This window comes from Coptis chinensis, chromosome 1 (assembly GCF_015680905.1).
Source record: "Coptis chinensis isolate HL-2020 chromosome 1, ASM1568090v1, whole genome shotgun sequence".
In the NCBI taxonomy this organism is placed as follows: Eukaryota; Viridiplantae; Streptophyta; class Magnoliopsida; order Ranunculales; family Ranunculaceae; genus Coptis; species Coptis chinensis.
In genome coordinates this window covers 37,049,463-37,055,880 of record NC_141456.1, presented here as the reverse complement: position 1 = coordinate 37,055,880, position 6,418 = coordinate 37,049,463, and the positions used below count along the sequence as shown (strand labels likewise).

General features: G+C 35.2%; 2 long non-coding RNA genes across 5 annotated transcripts; one reads left to right on the top strand and one right to left on the bottom strand.

The window, feature by feature from the left end:
* Positions 1-224: 224 nt before the first annotated feature.
* LOC147523811 (uncharacterized) lies at positions 225-1,160 on the bottom strand. Its single transcript, XR_015217502.1, has 2 exons — positions 1,027-1,160; positions 225-831 (listed from the first exon to the last, which is right to left on the bottom strand). It is a non-coding gene; the product is annotated as an uncharacterized LOC147523811 (long non-coding RNA).
* LOC147523810 (uncharacterized) lies at positions 731-4,573 on the top strand. Of its 4 annotated transcripts, none has more exons than XR_015217499.1 (5): positions 731-871; positions 1,048-1,116; positions 1,252-3,124; positions 3,209-3,566; positions 3,995-4,573. It is a non-coding gene; the product is annotated as an uncharacterized LOC147523810 (long non-coding RNA). The 4 variants fall into 4 exon arrangements; XR_015217496.1 differs by having other exon boundaries at positions 732-871; positions 1,052-1,116; XR_015217497.1 differs by lacking the exon at positions 731-871 and having other exon boundaries at positions 978-1,116; positions 1,252-1,476; positions 1,554-3,124.
* The last annotated feature ends 1,845 nt before the right edge of the window (positions 4,574-6,418 follow it).

Sequence of the window (6,418 nt, the reverse complement as noted above, 5' to 3'; positions counted from 1 at the left end):
TCATTTAAGTAAGCTTGTAAGGCACCAGTATCTTAGGCATTGCGATTTCGTTTCTCTCAGGCATTTTGTAAACCCTTTCTTTTATAATATCCTATTCCAAAATAATGGGGGACTACAAGTATTTTAAAATAGTGGGAGATTGTTGGAATTCTCTTGAGGTATTTCAAACTACTTGTGAGTGTGCAAAGTGGTTCTTCATTTTGTGCTTTGGTGATAGTCCCACATTGGTAATCCACCATTAACCTTGCAAGTATATTTAGATTTTCTATAGCATAAGGGTGGGCCCTTAGGGTACAAATTAATGTTTTTGTGTTAGGAGGGAGGACGCACACAAAGCCCACAAGGCCACCAAGATCAAGACCAAACCGAACGAGCCGAAATGATCGTGATCGGGTTCGAGCTTGGGTTTGGGTTTGGGCTTCTTGTGTGTGACAGGGAAGAGGGAAGTGTGCTTGGCCAATTCCCTAAATTGTTTTTTGCGTCTCCACCACGTTTCTGTTTTCTAATTACAGTAGGATTATAATACTATTTTAGAAATTAAGTCGTCCTAGGGATCTCAATAAAATCAAGACTCTCGTCCAGATCTATTCACTATCAAACCCTAGCTTCTTCTTTTTCTTCTTACTTAAGCCGCCAGAGAGAGTTGTATTGCCATTCTTGAGCGTAGCCTGTTTAAGTGCATATCAGTCTACTGTGCACCATTGTATCCTGTGAGGAAGATGCCTGTTGTAGCCTTTCTGCACCAATCGAAGGGGGCGAAATCTTTTTTTAAAGACAATGTCTAACACGCCTTGGGAGCTATTGTTCGTTATGTCTTCATCTTCTTGCTTCCTGTTTCCAAACACCGGTTCTAACATGAACAACATGACATGTGAGAAAGACTTGGTCTTATATAGGTGTTAGTAGATCCCATGTTATGTACTAACTTAGGAGATAACTCTTACATATCCTGCAAAGATTTCTTTTGTATCCGAGTCTATATAAGTTCAACACTTTCAGTTAAAGTAATCAATAAAAACAACTTACCTTTCTCTATTTCTTTACAAGCCAGAGAAGCAATTTCAACCAGTAAGAGCACACCAATTGATCTGGAAAGGAATGGTTCAAGATTGACAGGTATAGGTACTATCTACGAGATTTATTTCTGGAATGAAGTGCATGTTTTACATTCAAGTTTTTAATCGGTCAATTACCTATGTTATCTGACTGGCAAAATTAATACCTGACATTTCCCATGTCTCCAAATTCCAGAAGTAGTAGTCAAGCAACTTCATCAACTGGAAAAGCGCCTATAAAAAGGTTCAAGACAGTTACCCTTTCTGAAAAAAATTCTAGATTGAGGTTCCCAGACTATGGAGATCAAGAAAAAGAGGGTAAACTAGATGCTCTGTTGGGTGGTATTTAAAAGTTACATATTTCGGGAGATTAAAACGCTTTCAATGTGAAGTTGAACATCTCTTACTACTGTACTGGAAGGTTTGCGTTTAACTTTTATGTGCTTCAATATTCTATTCTTTTAATTTGGACTCAATTCAGTACAACCCGGCCTTTAGGTTCCATGGTCGCACAACTACATGTCCTATTTAAGTATGCATGACATCAGTGCATGATACATGAGTCGCTGAGTGAATCTGATACTTGATTTTGGCATGAAAGATGGAATGAGTTGCCCTCAACATCATCAATAGCTTGGAATGAAATAAAGTTGAAGCTATAAAATTCATACAGACATACAGTGGAGTGCCCATAGCGCACAAGCCAACGTTGTCATTGCCAAGTAAATTAACAAAGCAACTGACCCTAACAACATGCGTCGAGATTATAGGACGGACCGCTACAGCGGTTCTCAGAGCTATGGTTCTGATGGAGAAAATCATGTTAATCAGTGCAAAAACTCTGTGGTTGGCGTTTGACTATAAATCACAAGAAACACCTCCGCTCCACACAGTACTAGTAAGACTGAGTCTCTTTGCTACCCAAACCTTGAAATCAAGCAAAGGGATTATTGCCTACAAACCAAAGATTGTCCCTCTTCCGTTGAACATGAAGGAAACAGAGCAGCTGACTATGTAACTAAGTTATGTATAATGTCTGAGAAGAGTACAATGTATTATATAGGACCTATAGAAGAGAGGTTATTATCTGTTATTTTGAAGGAAGATGCAGAAGGAGTGGTGTACGAGAGATGTTAGTAATTCAGGTTTGGCCGTTTGGGTCTGCCTAACCCATATATATTTTTTTAAAACAAAACAAGTAATAATGTGATTAAATTCTACTGGAGAAAATAAGTTCCTAAATAATAGTGAGAAGTGAGATTTGCGTGATGTAATTTCCATTTACTGGTGAAAGTGGAAAATTTAGAGCAAGCGTTAGGAGTTAAAAAATACCATGTAATGCTTGCTCTTAATGGAAATGGAAGAACGAAAATTTAACAGGAAATTACAACTCAAACAACTAATTTAAGAGATGCCAACTAGTCAGGTACTCTAGAATGTGTACACATGAGAAAACGAGCTATAAAAGAACAGTTGTCTGAGAACCTGTATAACGTTGATTAGATTCACTTTGTTAATAGGTATGGTTGGTTAGATATCCACCAAGGAGGTTCTTCCACTTGGTTAGTGGCTTGTACATACTAGCCTGAGTAAATTTGATGGTACCTCCAGTTGTACTGGCCAAGAGCGAGGAGCAACAAAAAGGAGCAAAAAGTTATATGGTCATCAAGCCAACGCTTCTTTGTTACTATAATCTCCCATACCAATGTCATACGTGTTTTAATTTGCAAGATAGAAATGAAACAAAGTGTAACGGCATCACCATATCATGTGAATATTCTAGAGCACCATTTTTAAAGGAATAAAGAGGGGTTTCCAAAAATATAGGATCTACTTTATCATGAAAATTTTATTCCCATTTACATGTAAAACAATAAACTCTCACATCCTAGTATCCTACTTACAGCATTTCTAGGTGTTGGAGGCATTAAGTGTCATGTTTGAGGCTAGATTTGAAGCAATTCAAGTATCCGCAAACAATGACCAACTCTAGGTGGATGCAAAACACAGTTAAATTTGGAGTAGGACATACCACTACCGCCCGAGACTCCTAATGTCGCGTGCTATGTGTAAGCAAAATAAATTCACGCGACACTCCGACTGTAGCCATTTGAGACTTTTTTTTTTGTAATGATAATTCTCTACTTTTCTAGAAAATGGATTCGATCTGACGACGAATATGTCTATGATAATCGATGAGTAAGATGGAGTGGTGACAACGAGGAAGATCAAACTAGTGGTAACAGTGCATTGTTTTGGAGAAATCTAATGAGCGATCTAGATGATGACACATGAACTTCTGGAGCTTAAAATGAGGAAGATGCTAGAGTTGGAAATCAGGGAGACGCTGGAGATGGTAATCAGGGAGGTTAGCCGCCTGATCCACTATTGCTTCAATATAAGCAAGTCGATTTTGAATTTCCTTTAGCTCCTATGGATTTTAGACATCTTAGACGGGTGTCTAAGAGATGGCACGATAAGCATGTATCAAGAGTTGTTCATGACCAACAGGTTTGTTTGTTTGTTTTTTTTTTAAAAAATTTTATATTAGTATTAGTATTTAACTTTAGTAGTTAATATGGGCATTTTTATTTTTATCTTTTAATTTTAGTTTCATTTTGCGTACATCAACAATGTGTTAGCTATCGGGTTCGGTGCACTCCACGTGCGCTTAAGTCGCGGTAGAATGATATTAAAAGAGTCGATGTACTTGACCATGTTAAAGATGTAATTCTAGTGACTCTCTTCGGTCCTCTAGTTGACATACTTTACAATAAGACTGACATCAAGGGAGTTATCATTGGTTTAGTTAAAAGATTGTGGGATAACATGATAAGCGCCCAAAAGTGTATATTTAGCCATTTAATAATATATAATTAGACCAATAATAATGTTAGTAAATATCATGAATAAACATTATTATTTTTTTGCTTTTGTAGGTTTCATCATTCATTTCATAAAATTACAGCAAAAAGCAAGGAATATGGTGCAGGCCAAGCCTAGGAGCAAAAGAATCCTAAAGAAGCCCAAGAAAGTCAAAGTCAATCCTTAAAAGTCTAGTAAAATGCGGGTCAAACTAGTCCTTATATGTGAAAAAAAAAGAGGCAAAACTTCTGAATTGCTTATCTTATGAACCGTAAGTCCGTTTGAGGCATGTGACCTATCAAAACGATCAGCGCAATGAGCTCTATGCTATGAACAAATTCTTTATAGGTCCAAAATCAGCAAAAGTGGACCACAATGCCTATCTTTTTTATGGTTCCTGACCTAATTAGAGTTTATGCCTCCTTTGGAACCTTCTAGAAATCAAAATAAGATAAATACTGAAGATAAGGATGAAGAGTCTTACTCTATCCTTCCTCCTCTCTGCTTAGCTCCTAATCTAGCCATGATTATGACATTGTACTTCCTCTCCTATATTCTCTATAAATAGGGGAGTGGAATTTTGGCCACATATGTAGAATGTGGAGTATGTAGTTTTTTAGGCAATTTCAATTTTTAGTTTAATTCCATTATGTTTTCCATTATTGTCTTCTTAAGTAACTTAATTCATGTTTTTCATTATGTCATTCCATTCCATTATTGTTTTCAGTCCAATGATCATGAGCTAATCACCCCCTAATTATGTGGAGTTAGCCTTTGTGAGGACTAAATTAGTAGGTTAGTTTAAAGTTGTTTGTTTGTGTTTTATTAAGGTTTTCCTCATGTTAATATAGAGATGGAAAGTAGGAGGATAATTTATGAATTGCTAAGTCCATATAGAGATATTTATATGGAGGATAACCTATGAATTGAAAGTATATGTAGGAGAATAACCTATGAATTGAAACAAGCATTTATTTAAATTCACAAAATTAGGTTTGTCAATATAATAACGAGAAGCCAAGCAACTAATCTTTTATGTTCACAATCTACAATCTTAAGTGCGAGATAACAATGTAAAAAAGAACAAAGAAATATAGGCAAGTAAACCCGCATAACTTTCTCCGATAATATAGTCGAAGATGCATATATTTTCCTTGTCAATTGGTTGGAAACAGTTACCTACAGTACACCGCATTATATATATATATATATATATTCTCCGGTAATATAGTCGAAGATGCATATATTTTCCTTGTCAATTGGTTGGAAACAGTTACCCTACAAGATAATCGCGATATATATATATATATTCGAAAAAAGACTACTTAAGTTAACTTAAAATAAGTACGTAAGTAGAACTTCACATAGAAAATGAATTCAACCATGAAGCACTCACCATAAATATCATCTCCATAAAATTTCAACTCATTTAGAAACATCTAACATAAATAAAAATTGTTGTTATCTTTTAAAAAAAATCTGACAGTCTAGAAATATCGAGTTTTTGCAATTATTTTTTGCCAACGTTAGAGATTTCCAAATGAGTTGAAATTTTGTGGAGATGATCTTAATGTTGAGTATATCATATCCACAAAAAAATTGGGTTGAATTCCTTTTCTAGGTAAATTTTTACTTACGTACTTATTTTAAGTTAACTTAAGTAGCTACTTTTTAGAGAATGAATGTATATATATATCGGTTTGTCTAGGGTGCCACTCTTATAGTGACACTCTTATCTCACTCTTCTCCTCAGCCGTCCGATCTCGCCCTCTAGATCTGAAGATCTAATTCACCCAATTTACCGATATTTCAAAATTTTGGTTTATTTCAAAATAAAAAAAAAAAAACCAAAATACCAAAAACACAAAATTGGGTTGGGTTCTCTCTCTCTCTCTCTCGGCTTTTTCTTCTCCCATTTGAACCAAGCTTCTGGATTAAGGTATTTTCAAACATTTAATTCGTTTGATTTGTTGTTTAATTAGTAAACAACAAATTGGGTATATTGTTGGATGTTGTTTAAACGGTTGAACCTAGTAAACTTTATTCTTGGCAATTGTTTAAAACGCGAAATTGGGTGAATACTGTAACAAGTAAGCAAGTTTAAAACGCTTGGTTCAACCGTTTATTGGGTATGAAATTGTTTATATTGTTGTTTGGAACAAGAAACTTGGAAGTAAACAAGTTTCTGTAATTGAAGAAAACATTAGACAACCGCGTGTATGAACTTTATTCAAATTGGGTAACCTTCTGTGTAGTGAATTTATTCGGATTGGGTAACCTTTATTCAAATTGGGTACTTGTAATAATTTTGCAAATTTAATTAGCTTTGAATGGTATTTAATTTAATTAGCTTTAATGGTATTTTCGTTGCCGTATTCTTCATGCATTAATGGTATTTTCGTTGAAGTTTGAATGTTATTTAATTAGCTTGAACTCTGTCGTATTCTTCATGCCGTATTCTGTCAGAGTTTTGAACTCTATCAAAGTTCGGTGAACTC